The sequence below is a fragment of the Apis florea genome, unplaced genomic scaffold (genome assembly GCF_048593485.1).
Source record: "Apis florea isolate Af1SG1 unplaced genomic scaffold, ASM4859348v1 contig_1615_pilon, whole genome shotgun sequence".
In the NCBI taxonomy this organism is placed as follows: domain Eukaryota; kingdom Metazoa; phylum Arthropoda; class Insecta; order Hymenoptera; family Apidae; genus Apis; species Apis florea.
Window position 1 is genome coordinate 5,950,280 of NW_028256416.1, and position 14,327 is coordinate 5,964,606.

At 31.3% G+C, this 14,327-nt stretch overlaps 1 protein-coding gene across 2 annotated transcripts in view; it reads right to left on the reverse strand.

The window, feature by feature from the left end:
- The window catches only part of LOC100870882 (multiple PDZ domain protein), a 113,146-nt gene that overhangs the window by 96,521 nt on the left and 2,298 nt on the right, over positions 1-14,327 (reverse strand). Inside the window, exon 1 of one of the 2 annotated variants that reach the window (XM_086903280.1) lies at positions 11,788-11,826. The exons of the other annotated variant lie outside the window; for it this stretch is intronic. The gene's annotated coding sequence lies outside the window, so the exon portion shown is untranslated. Of the gene's footprint in view, positions 1-11,787; positions 11,827-14,327 lie in introns of those variants that run through there. 2 annotated transcript variants of the gene reach the window in all.

The following is a 14,327-nucleotide window of genomic DNA, read 5'->3' on the forward strand; positions in this document are numbered from 1 at the left end:
CGTTTCCAATCATCCCCTTTGACGTATTCCTCGTTCAACAGAGTGTCAAATGTTGTACTTGAAATTTTTCATGCGACGAAATTATAATCGAAGGTAAACTAAAATTACGAAAAATTTTTAGAAGCAATATATCGTTATATAAAGTTATTAGAAAATATAATCCTCTCGACAAAGGATCAACCGGAAGCAATCACCGAGTTTATCATCTTATCATCCCCTTTGATCTATTCGTTCCATTACCGCCCGTCAAAATTTGCAAGTTTATAATTAGTTTTACAACTAGAGAGCGGAAAAAAAGTTTTTCCACAAGCGAATCATTCATCAATATCATGCGAAAATTTCAAAATATTACAAAATTTACATATCGAACAATCCTTCGACACTTCCAATCATCCTTCCTATTATATACTTAGCACGCTATTAATCCTTTCTCAATTAATTTCCAAATTACAAAATTTTCATAATCGTTCAAAGATATTAAAAAATTCACGTGACATAGAATCAGTATTCCCAAGTATTTTCCTTTTATCTACACTACTTCGTTGCTGTTAATTAAGCTCAAAATTTTTTTATTCCACAATCATCTTCAAATTTCAAAAAAATAATTTCCTCCAACAATCTCCGTTACTTCGAATTTTTTGAATCAATCGTTAAAAGTCGAACGAAAATCCCGATGAATTTCATTCTTCAATAACTTCAAATTTTAAACAGAATCGAACACCGAAGAATCAGTTCGGAAACGGTCTTTTAAACGGTTCCAATCGTCCTCTTTGATTTATCGCACGGCGTGACGTCGATTGCTACGAAAGATGGACGAGGGAACCGCGTAATTGTCCACGATCTTTTTCCTCCTTGATGCGACATATCGTGGCCGTTCCAAAATATACGAAACACCGGCCAATAACGTGACGAGATTTTCAATCCCGACATTTTTACGGGTTCCGGTATTACCGCAAGACGAATTGGGTCTCGAAGGGGAATCCGGTCTCGAAGATGTATCACCTTCACGAATCGTATGGCGAATCGCCAACTGTATAATCCGGGGGGAATTTTTATTTTTTACGTGGGACAGGATTTGGGGAATTGGAAGATTTTCTTTTTTCTCTGAGAGATGAGTTTAAAGGAGAGAAGAAGAGAAGAAGAGAGTATGTGGGGTTACAGATTTTTATGTAAAATTTAATTTGTATGAACATGTGGTTGAAGAAGACTTTTTTTTTTTTTTGACTTATTTTTGAATCGAAATTGAGTGAAACATTTTGAGGAATTTAATTATTTGTTATTATGTATTCGTAATTTGTTGTCCTTCGATCGAAATTGTTATGGGATAATGATTGAAAATTTGGAGATGAAGAAGAAATGAAGAATCCTTATTTTTTTAAGGAATTAATTGGGACACAAACATTAGACATATCAGACATATCGTGGTATTAATCTAAATTTTATTACAGATGAAACAGATAAGATAGATATTGTGATATAAATCCTTTCCATTTTGTTTGTAAAATACGTATATATTTCGATACCTATATCTGAACGATATACAATAATTTTGAAATCTATAGGTTTTCTATAGGTTTATTATTTAAATCCGCAAGAAAATTTCTCAATATTCTAAATTTCCAATAATAATAAAACTCTCAAGCAACTCTCAAGAAACTTCCCTCTCTCGATATATGTATCAAAATATGATGGCTATCAAAAATTCTTAGCCATAATGTGGCTTCATTGTAACTATAACTTCTTGAAAAAGTAATAAGCAATAATAATGATAAAAAGAAAATACTAATAATATTAATAGTATATCTTATAACTTAAAAAAATCTTAAACAAAATTCTGATCAAAAAAGAAACAACTTCGTTCAAAAGAAACAATTGAACAATTTCCCATATAAAATAGAAGAAATAAGAAATTTATATCCAAATTTAAATCCAACTATTCTCACACGTTCCAAAATTCGATATAAAAGATCCAATCATCTTAAAATTTTTGGCAACCGCTGTACACTTTTGCCCCAAGAAAAGACACCACTAGTCTCATCTTCTCCGCTTTCTCTTCCTCTTTAACTGTGCAACACACGTGTGCACACACAAACACAAAAAAAAAAAAGAAAGAAGAGAAAAGAGAAGAAAAAACTCGAGAAGACAACTGCATCGAATACTCGGTTGGCACGCGCTCGATAGATCAATTCTCTCATTGTCAACGGCCTGGAAATACAGCCATGCCTAAATTCAGACCTCCCTCTCCCTGTCTCTCTTTCTCTTTCTCTCTCTGGGCCACGTGGAAAAAAATGAACAAAAATAATTCACGCATCGAGTGAAAAAAAAAAGAGAGAAAAAATGGAGAGGAAAAAAAGATAGACGATGGCCACGATTCAGTGAAAGAGAGAGAGAGAGAGAGAGAGAGATTCGTTAGTCCGATCTGGAACTGCTGCAAGCTTCGAGTCCGTCACATTTCCACGGATTATCCGGATCATGGAAATCCTCCGCTTCAAGTTCGAGTGCTCGTCGACACGTTCGAGTTCCACAACGGAAGTATGCTCGAGAAAATAATGACTATGGCCGTTTAAAAAATCTTTCTCGTTTCGGATACTTGATATAGATTTATCGTTCGTTTATTTTATCTATACATATATGATTATTGTAGTTTTTAATACGTTTATAAATCGTGGTTCAAACTTCTCGAAACGCATAAATGAAGTTGTGCGTGCGAGTAAGTTGTTTCGTGACGAATAAATATATGTCATTTTTAATTGTGTTATTAAATTTGAATTGTTAATTCTAGTAGTTTTGTAACAAGTTAGATTCTACGGTGATCAAACAAAAATTTGAAAATGTTTGAAGGCTAAAGACGCTTATTTGTCAAGCATTTTTTGTTGTAACGATCGTACAATTCTATTAGTTTCTATTAAATTACACAGCTGATTATTACAATAAACAATTTAACTTTCAACAAGTTTGCTTATTATCAGAAATTTCGCATCACGTCAAATTTTCTTAGAAAAATATTCTGTTTTTATCAATTCGAATAAAATTCTATGGAAAATTTCCATAAAAACGCTTCAAAAGTTGTTCAAATAGAAAAAAAGAAAATCATTCAAATCAAAGATTTGATCAAAGAAAGATTCACACAATTCTCGATCAACCCTTAACCAACAATTAAACGACCCTTATATATTAAAAAAAAAAAGCTTACTTCTTGCTATTACCATTGTAAATCATTATTAAAATTATAATTACCAATTTAACCAATTTAATTATACTCTAAATAAAATAATTCCATCCTCATCTGCTCAATTTCTTCTTCTTCTAACTTCCAAAATTCAACTTCATCATCAAATAATTATTCAATTACAAAAATCCTATCTCGAAAATAGAATCCACAGTTTCCTCAATCCGATATTCCATTCGAAACGTCCCGTCCAATAGAGAAAAGAAAATAAAGAGAAGACATTAAAAAGTCTTCGACCCGGTCGATCGAGAATCCCAAGCGAGACACGAGTTTCCAAGGGAGAACTTCTAAGTAGACGACGACAGTAATTGTCCCATTCTTTGAGAAAGAAAGAAAGAAAAAGAAAAGAAAAGAAAAGAAAAGACTTCGATCGAACGAATGAAATTTGGCTCGTGTATCGATTCATCCCCCTATCCCAAAGTGAATCGGTTAAAGGGCTAATCAATTTCAAGTTACAACGTGGTAACGATGACGTTGTCAGAAACACAGTGTTATCCATTGCGATAATTCTCTTGGTCTCTGTTGCTTGTTAAGTGGATAGAAACAGAAATACAGCTGCGATTGCCTCTTCGGGGGTGGTTTCTACCTTTTTTTATTTCGTTCGACCTTTATTCCCGATTCTGAAAGTGTAAAAAAAAGACGTTCGTCAATTTTTTCGCCTTTTCTTCATTCTCTCGTTTTTCTTGATCGAGCTCTATGATGGATGCGATGGTGGTTTGACGATAACGTGAGTTTGTCGTTATTTGTATATCGTTTTGCGGGATCGAACGAGAATTTGATTTCGATGTTGGAACGTATGGAATTGAATTTTAGATTTTTATATATTATAATTTGATCGAGAGACTGCTCGTTTAAATTTTCGTTCCATTTACGAACAATAAAGATAAAAATTCTGGAGAAATATTTAGAGTTCTTATAGATATTATCGTAGTGCGCGATAAAATTTAAATGATAAATAGCTCTCGATTTTTTACTAGGAATTGATAACATCTTGAAGATGACGTCGTAAGTCAAAAGGTTTACTTTGAATTTTTATATCTGAATATTTGAATATTTGAAGTAGCTTGAATGTTTCGACTACGACAGTCAAATTTGAATGCATGAAATGAAAGTTTCTCGTTTATGTGACTCGCTCGAATATTTGTTCAATCCTCTTGATATAGATAAAATGGTGCGATGGAATCGATTTCTTATTTTTTTTTGACTCGCAATACTGTGGAATCAAAAAGAATCTTGAATATGTTCGAATGCTCGAATATCTTAAATTTTATATTCAAATATATCTCAAATTCGTATATTCGAATTTTCACTTTTTAGATGTATCAAATTTATATGTAACTCGTTCTAATTCTTCGTTCGATGCAATTTATAAATAAATATTTTAAAGCGTAACTCCAACACGCATAATCATAAAAAGAATCGTGATTCAAAAATATAAGTATTCGAAAATTCATTCAGAAAAGAATTCTACGAATTGCGAATTTTCCATTTAATCAAAAATCAACACAATCACATTTATTTCGATTATTCTGGTAAATTAATTTAATTCGCAAAAATTCGTATCGAAATGCATTTAAATTAACCTGATCATCCTCGATTTCTCCAGAACGAGAAGCTCGAACAAGGGATTGTTACTACTGGAGAAATTTGTCGTTGGTGCATTCGAACGAACGAGAGTAGAATCGTGCTGACTTCGTACAGACTTGGCCATCACGGATACCGATCTTCATTGTGCTTAACCCATGTACTTACTCGTCGACGTTAAGTCCTCCCACGAAACACTTGCTCTCAACCGTCGATTCGTAAAGCAAACTAAACCGCCTCTGTGTGCAACTAATCGACCTCAGAGTTCTTCAGAAGTTAGTTCAACCCTTTGTGATTCCAATTAACTCTGATTCCTTGAATTTTGCATACAAAGAATATCGCTTTGTTTCCTTACGAGGCAAGGAATTTTTTTAAGCGACTCGCATATTGATTCACGAATGGATGTCGTTTGATATAAACGAATATAAACGAATTTGTTTCTTTCAGCATTTTCTTAAGAATCATGTAAAAATTATTTAATTCGAAAAGTTGGGAAATTGTGATTAAAAAAAGACAAGTAGTTTATTGATCTTTGAATTTTCCATGTTGAGAAATTTAAATAAAAAGAATAATGAATTTTTCTCTTTGGTCTAAATTGAAAATTGGAAGCTGATAATTGTAACAAACTTATTTGATTTAATTCATAATGCATTTTTAAATAATAAATTGATATTTGTGATATCTGTGATCGACGTTTGCGTTTATTTCTCTTTCGTTTTTCTATTATACGAATAATATCTTTAGAATTTATCTCCAATTGATAATTAAGAGAAATGTGTGTGTTCGAGTTCAGTTATGATTCAGGAATGAACTTCGATTATTCGAAAGAAAAATGACAGATATGGAAGATCACCTATTATCATATTATCACTCCTATTATTCGAACCAGTTCCAGTTATCTCAATTGATACATTTATATAGATGGAGTTCTAATGTACTTTATAACAAGCTTGCCAAAACTTCACTTGCTAAAACTCTATAATCTCGCAATAAAATTTTTCCAGATTGATTTTTAAACATCTACGAATAATCTAGATAAAATTATTTTGAAATTTATAATAACATGATATACATCATTTCCCTTCGAAAAATTGAAAATAATTATTTTTTTTTTTTTCGATAAATGCATTTCTAAAATGGTCAAAATCGAGCAAAAACTAACTACAAAAACGAGTTTAACTATAAAAATAATCGTAATGAATGGAAGAACATCGATTGAATTGATACAAAAGAAATCGTTTCGATAAAGTTGATCGTTCGCTGGCTCGAAGATTATTCAATTCGAAAATGATTATTTTAATTCGAGTTGCCGCTTGCCTCGTATGTATCGATATTGAAATTCAGTCGACCATTTCGATAATTTAAATATACATTACGCGAATAAATTGCGTATATCGAGGGGGGAAAGAGGCTCGAAACGCGTATCGTTTAATAAAATTCGAGAATTTTTAGAATCTCTGAGAATTTCGTATTATAACGCAATATTTTCTTTCCTTCGATTTTATTGGAATTTTAATGGGCGAAAATTTTTGCCGAATATTCAATTTCTGATATAAATAGAGCACTCTGACAGCCCATTTGCAATTCCAAAACTTTTATGAGGTTTCATATTCGGGAGGATAAATTCTGAACTCGACGACAACGATCTACGTACTTGTAAATAACAAATAATAAATAATAATTATATAACGAGACGATATTAATTTCATCGTTTTATTTTTCTTTTTGACGACGATGATGATGATGATGATAAAACGAATAAGAAATGATTTATTGCAGAGGACGAGAAAAAGTGAGAAAGATAAATGTAAATGAGGCCAAGTCGTAACAGTAGAAACAGATAATTGCTGGTCAGACATGTTTCTTGAGGATTATTTCAGAAGCTGTGCATCTTTCTTATTAAACTTGAAACTAGTAATTTCCTTAAGATATTGCATGTTTGATGAATTTTTTTATTTAGCGAAAAAATTGTTCAAATTTTTAAACTCTATACTCGATTAAATACCCTATTTTGTATAATTTAAACATTTATTTGACAGTGTAATAAAATTAAAAAAAATAACTCTTTCAGATATAAAAAATAGTACATTTTCAACTTTTCATCGATCAATAAATACCAATATATATTTATTAAGTATTTAAAATATCGGTAATCCTTAAAAAAAAAAAAAATTAAAGAACAATCTTCCACAAAACCAATTCATCGAAGCAACACCAATTTTTATTACCAATTACATTTAAGAACAATTATAAATCCAATTTATTATTCCAAATATATTTTACATTTTCCAGGGAAAAGATATACCTCGACAATCTCCAGGAGATCGGGATCTATTGAAACAAAAAAAAAAAAATAGAAGGCACTCGAGAAAAATCATAACGATAAAAACCATCCCTTGGAGGAAGCACGATACCGCAACGAAATCTAGCAGAAAAATAATTGCACCGATATCGTTTAACGCTTCGCTTAAGTTCCCCCGTTCAACGACGACGATTAAAAACAGAAGAGGAGGAGGAGGAGGAAAAAGAGAGAAGTAAAAAAGAGAAGAAAGAGGAATAAAATAAAGGAGGAAGGAGGGAAGAGATTTGTCTATTTAATGTCTGGACATCGATCGAACAACATCGGATTGAATCGGCGACCGGCCGCCGACTGTCGAGGCATGAATAATCCAGAAAGCGGAATAATTTCGCGTTGAATTCGAATCTGAGATCGATCACAACTACACCTATGGACGATCTAACCCAGTTTCACCTTCGAGGCGTGTACAAGCCACCAGTTTTCCCGCAGAACGGAGCCGAGGTCGATAAAAACACACGATTTTACACCTTTCTCCACTTATCCGTATATTTCTGCTGCGCCTCGAATGTCTTTCGAATCTTTCTCTCTTTTTTCTTTTTCCTTTTTTTTTTTTTTTTTTTATGGAATTTCTTCGTAAAGAGCGAGAAATGAATTTCGTTTCGTTTCTATCGTTGAAATTGTTGTTGTTAATGGTAGATTTATTTATTGAATTTGTGGTTTGGATAATGAAGGATGAATATCATGATATTGTTTGATATTGTGAACACGTTAAGGGACAGAGGTGAAAGTGAGTTTTTTCGAGGTGGGTAAATTTATAATAGAAGAATGAATTCTAGGATATTTTTATATTTCAAGGGGTTGGAGAAGAAATTTTTATATCTTGAAAGGGATATAAAAAGGAAGAATGATATATGTACGCTACTGTTCAAGATATCGAGGAATAGTATAGTAATATTTGTGGGAAAATTGGAATATAAAAATATTCTTCGTGAAATGAATTTGGAAAAATTGGGAAAAATTAATCGATGAAAAATGATGTATGTAATAAAATTTTTATTTACGAATATAATTCGTTTCGAATTAAAATTTCCACCACTTTCCTATACCTTTTCCTTTTTTATTTTATTTCCAGATATTTTATTGCTTTTATATAATATAGGATTTAAAAGAAAGCAACATGAATAACATCACAATCACAACAAATCAAAATGGCGTTTTTGAAAATTACTTCATTTCTATTTTATACTATTTTATCAATATTAGAGTAACCGGGAAATTTGTAACTAAGAAATGAAAAAAATTATAAGAATCATTTATTATTTCTACACGATATACTTTTGCGATTAATAATCGAAAGTTTGAATATAATTTTAAATCTTGTTTTTTGTCGAAAAATAAATTCATTAATCTTGAAAACACGATTTTCGTTTAATAAATTACCGTTCAATGCTTTATTTATCAAGGAAAGAGATAAGAAAATTTAATACGAGAGAAAAATTATTGTTTCTTATCAATTTTTTTTTGGAAAAGAAAAAAAAATTACAAACTTTATGAAATTTAACTTAACATCGAGACATTATTTTTTCATATACCTAACCCTGAACTTATCTGGCATGCTTTGATTTTCTTTTTTTAGACACTTGCACATGAATGTCTGCTTTTTATCTTGACTTGCAAGAGAGAAGCATAAGTTCTTAGAATTAAACTTCAAATCTCGTACCATGATATTACGAAGAAAGAAAAAAAAAACTACGTTATATTTTCCTCCCTGATAACTATAATTATTTACTTAATCTGATTAAATCACCTTTACTACTTAACTTAGCTAGTCTTAAAATTTTTTTAGTATGAAAATGTCACTATCCATTAATTAAATTAAACGAAATTAAAACAGAAAATTATTAATTAACTTGTCCTGTTAGATTTATGAATTACTTCAATTACTTCTTGATTGAGCAACTCTTTTATTATAATTTACATCTGAATTACATATCAAATAACACTTTACTCTTTATAACTTTCTTTATTGAATTATCGTCTAGATAGACAAATAAAGGATAAAAATTTGCTTTTTATTTATTACAACTCTACTTCTTATCATTTCGTGTCACTTGTTTAATCCACTTTAATTTATTAATCTAAAAATCTAGTAACTCTAAAAATATAAATAACATCATAACATTAAGGAAAGAATAAAAATTGTTACGTTCTTTTTATTTTAGTAACTAACATAATAAATTGCAGGATATGTAAAAATTACTTTTCATAGAAGTCATCGGACGCAGAAAAATGTTTGAAATATTCTTACAAAAGTGAATATCTTAACGAAATTCCAATTCTTCGACGCATGAATACGAACAAGAGAATTCTATTTACGTAAATTCTGATCGATCTGACATTTTCTGTCTTTCAAACGCGTTACGTGGAGCAGTTTCGAACTATTCTTTCGCATCGTATACCATCTCATTTTAAAAACAATGGAATATTTTAGGAAGTCTGACAAATCTCCTTTCTTTTCTTGAGATAAAAAATTCCTATTTTTAAAGATTGTATTCAAAAATATTATAAAATTCCGATTCTTCTCAATCTAAATCTAAAAAATAATTCTTGGAAAATAGAAAATTCCTCTCTTTGGAATCAATAAGAAAAAAATAAAATGTTCGTCATCATTCCTATGATCTTCCAAAAAATAAGATATTTCAGATAAATGAATCTAATCCTCGATCATCTAATTTTTACGATACAAGTTTTGAAAATAATTGCAGACATTGTGATTAAAATTCTAATATCACGAGTAAAAATTTCTGTGGAATACAACCTTTGTCCTAAAAATTAATCTTTTACAAAATTTTAAATCTAAAAATTCTATACTGATGATAAAAAACTAAAGATTACTCTCGTTGCAATCCATAAATAAAACATCAAAGAAGCTTAGGATGAATTCTGGATGAATTCGAAATAAGAAATAAAGGATAAAATAAAATTTATAACTCGATTTGGGGTAAAATTTTCTATTTAAAACTTTGCTTCATTAATAATTCTATTTAAAAAAAAAAAAGAAAAAAAAGAAAAAGAAAAAGCAGTGGGGAATTATGAATGAACTTTTATACGAATATATATTTCTTTTTTACATAATCCATTTTTTTCTTCCAGTAAAAATATGAATATTTACATTATAAATTTCGAATTATTTCAGATTTTTAACGGAAGCAACGATTCTATATTTTAAAGATTGCCTTCGAATTAAATTCCCACACATTTTACCGAAAACTGATCGTTAATCTATCATTCATGAATGAGGCGGGCAACGTGCACGTACTACAAATACACGACAATGACTTAATCAGGATTCGAATGCTTAATCGAACCTAACGAAGTTCTATTAATAATTAAATCGCTGACCATTATTCAGATCATTTTTATGTCACGTTTATTCACGCTTGAATGAAAGGATGAACGAATTTCGTCGTTACGAGATTTTAATTCAAAAATCGAGAAATTTATCAACTAGGTAAATTTGTTGTAAATGAAAAGTATATACAACGGAGAAAATAAGGAAATGAATTTTATCAAAATGTTAACACGTATACAATAATGAATATTTATCAACCGTATTAATACCTTCCTATTGTACTCTATCTCATGGATGTCACCCTTATCTTTACTATTAATTTATTAATAAGCATAAAATGATATTTATAAAACATAGCTACCAACTAGAAATTAATTGGAAATTTAATAAATTTAGAATATATATAAAAAAAAAAAATTAATAGCAAAATGAAATTGATCCTTAATAATTGTGTTTACCATGCATTTTATCGTGTCATAAACCTATTTCGATCCTCATACGTCCCTTGCGACTAATTTTACACGCGATGAACATAAAGAAATAGTCCGTACATCGCTTTACTATTTGTAAATGAGAGCAATATATACTCGAATGTACAAGAATTTCATTTTCTTTCTATTTTTTTAAATTAATGCCAATTTGCGAATTTAATAATATCCAAGTTTACCGACTCTTTTCACATCGCGTTGATTCTATACGTAAAGCTAAATTAAATTAAGATAAACTTATATTCGGAATTATAACTACTCGTTAAATTTACTTTGGCACAATATTACCGTAGGGAGAAAAAACAAATTTAAAAACATCCAAGCTTAAACTTTAAAAAATCTACGATATACTATTATATACTGCGTTTCCAACTATTTTAATTCAAATATTCCAAATATTTCGAAATGTTCTATCACAAATAACGATATACAACGCTATAATAATCTAGAAGAATGAAGGAGAACTATGTTTCCAACACTTCCAATATATTTCTCATCGTTGGAAACGATCTAAGACTAACTCTTCGATCTTTCTTTCACGCGAAATATCGCGAAGATTAATAATTCTAGAAATAAAATTATATTCAACTAAACTACAACCGAACGAATATTTAAGTTACACTCCTTGCATCGCAATTCTAATCAATTCTTCGTATTTTATACATTCGAACGCTACGCAAATCAACAGTTTCAATATCACACGATCCAAAAACAAAAGCACACAATGTGCTGCGCACCAACCACTCCCGGTAATGAACTCCGGCGCAAAAGTCCCAAGGAAAAGGACTTACTGAAAGTAAACTTAAGGAGAAGAGAAAGAAACAAAAACACGTACCATCGGATGATTTCACAGTATCCGGCGGATGGCCTCACAGCTTCCTAAGTGTTAAATACCTTCTCACGATTCTCTCTCTCTCTCTCTCTCTCTCTCTCTCTCTCTCTCTCTCTCTCTCTCTCTCTCTCTCTCCGTGTTCACTCACCCTTCCACCAAAAAATCACCAAACATCGAAGGGCCATAAGGGGGGGAAAAGGCAAGGGATGGAGGGAGGGGAGGATGTACGTGGCGCGAAACGGAAACAAACGAGGAAACGGAACAAGAGCGGATCCAAGACGCGGCACACCGTCCCAAGGAAGCTGGGGAATCGTTGAACCGGAAGAACATCGAACTCGCGCGAAAGAGAAAGAGGGTCGAGGCTGCTTCTTTGTCTCTGACCTCGGCCGGTTCTGTGGTTGGAAAAGAGAGGGGAAAAAAAGAGAGAGAGAGAGAGAGAGAGAGAAAGAGGAGAGAACGCGGGGTGAAATTTGGCGAGGCACTGCTACGAGATTGCAACCGAGCGGGAGGGGCGGCAAAGCGACGATGGATACTCGCGACGATGGTTGGGGAGGGGGAGAGAGGCACACGCACGATGTGTTCGATTGGTAACGCGCGCGCGCGCCAACGGACCAACGACGACCTTTCTCGGTCGAGGATCAGTCGAAGACTGCTCGGCCGAAAGTGGGAGGCCTCTTTTTCGAAAGCATCGTTTTCTCCACGGTGGCGAGGCTTCCGGACAGAGGTAACCGGGCATGCGTGCAACCAGCCACCCGATCAACGCACCGGGTGTACACACAGGGTGTGCCAACAAGCACGCCCCCGAGTCTCGTGGAACGAAGGATGCTTCGAATTATGATTCTCTGAATTTTCCTTTTCTTTTTTTTTTTTTTTTTTTTTCAGGATAATCCTGTTTCGATATTCAGATGGATTGGAAGATTGTAAAGGTTGTTAAGAGGGAAGAAATTTGAAAAGATGAAGATGACACCGACTATTTTTTTATATTGAGATTTATCCTCTCTTCGTCGTGTAGACGGAGGGGGAAATTTTAAGAATTAACGAACTTTTGTTGGTTTCTAGAATGGTACACGAGTCTGAATGAACGTGACATATTTCTTGACACAACGAAATTTTAAATAGTCAATATGTAAAGGAAGTTTTGTAACACCGATTTTATTGTCGTCTCGAAATGATACGCGAGTGTAATTTATAATTGAAAAATAAATATGAAAAAAAATTATTAATGATTAACTATAAATATCGACAATCTTCAAAAGATACTTCTCTAAGATATAATCTAAACATGTATGAATCGTTTAATGATTAACTTTCTTGTAAGAAATTTAACAATTAATCTTGACAAAGATGATGAATTTGATTTCTATGTGGATTATATAAAATTGATTGAAAATTTTGATATGAATTGGGAACATGATTAATGATCTTTTAAATAGGTAAGAAAATGAAAAATTATATCAGAAAAAAAAACAAAATTCTAATATATTATAAGGATATATATTGCATCGAAGACAACGAAATAGAATGAAGAGCGTATAAAACGACTTTAAATCCCATCTATCTGTCAGATTTTTTATTTCAAGTTGTATGTATTTTTTGATATCCCTACTGACTTTACGATGGCATTATATTCCCTCCATCCATAAGGGACAAAAATGTACTCTCAGCAGATACAGTATATATATAAGAATATAATATGAAGATATATACCTATGACTTTTATTAATATGTTTTTTTCGATTAAATTTTCAATTTAATTTTCACGAGAATTTTTTCAATTCGATAAATATACGTTTAACGTAAATTTAAAAGGAAATTTAATATGATTTATAGTAAATCTCATCCGTTTGAATAGCAATTTTAATATTACAATATTGTCAAATTTGGGGAAATTTTTAACTTATAAATCAAAATGAAAAAAATTGCATTAGAATATCTAATTAAAAAGAAATATCTATTACGCTAAATATTGAAATGATAAATTAAAATGAAACAATTTTATCAAAATATTTAATCAAAAAGAATAGCAATTATTTTAAATTTTAATTTAATTAATTTGCCTTATTAAAATTGCCGTATATCGTAAAAAAATATTTATTTGTTGTGAAAAAAAAAGCATAAACATTTATTAATAGACTTATGGATCATCGATGATCCACATTAAATAATAAAACGTGTCAAATATTCGATTTTTTTTTTTACAAATATTCACATACGATTACTCGACAAACGTTATCTCCACACGTCCGTCCTTCGATGTCGATATTCATATTCTCTATATACGTCGAGCTTACGTGGCATAAAACAAACGAATATTCATGTAGTGGCTTGATTCGCATTAATTTATCGACTGGTACCGGAATAATATTCGCTGTTCGGCACGAATACCGAATAATCTAACTACATTTGCGTGTTTTAACGAGAGTTTTAACTGAATATTCGAATGTTACTTGAAAGTATAGAATTATCTCTCCCTCTTTCATGATATGGAATGATTAATTTTGTTTTCGAACGATATACAATATCATTTGAAAGTTTAGAATCAT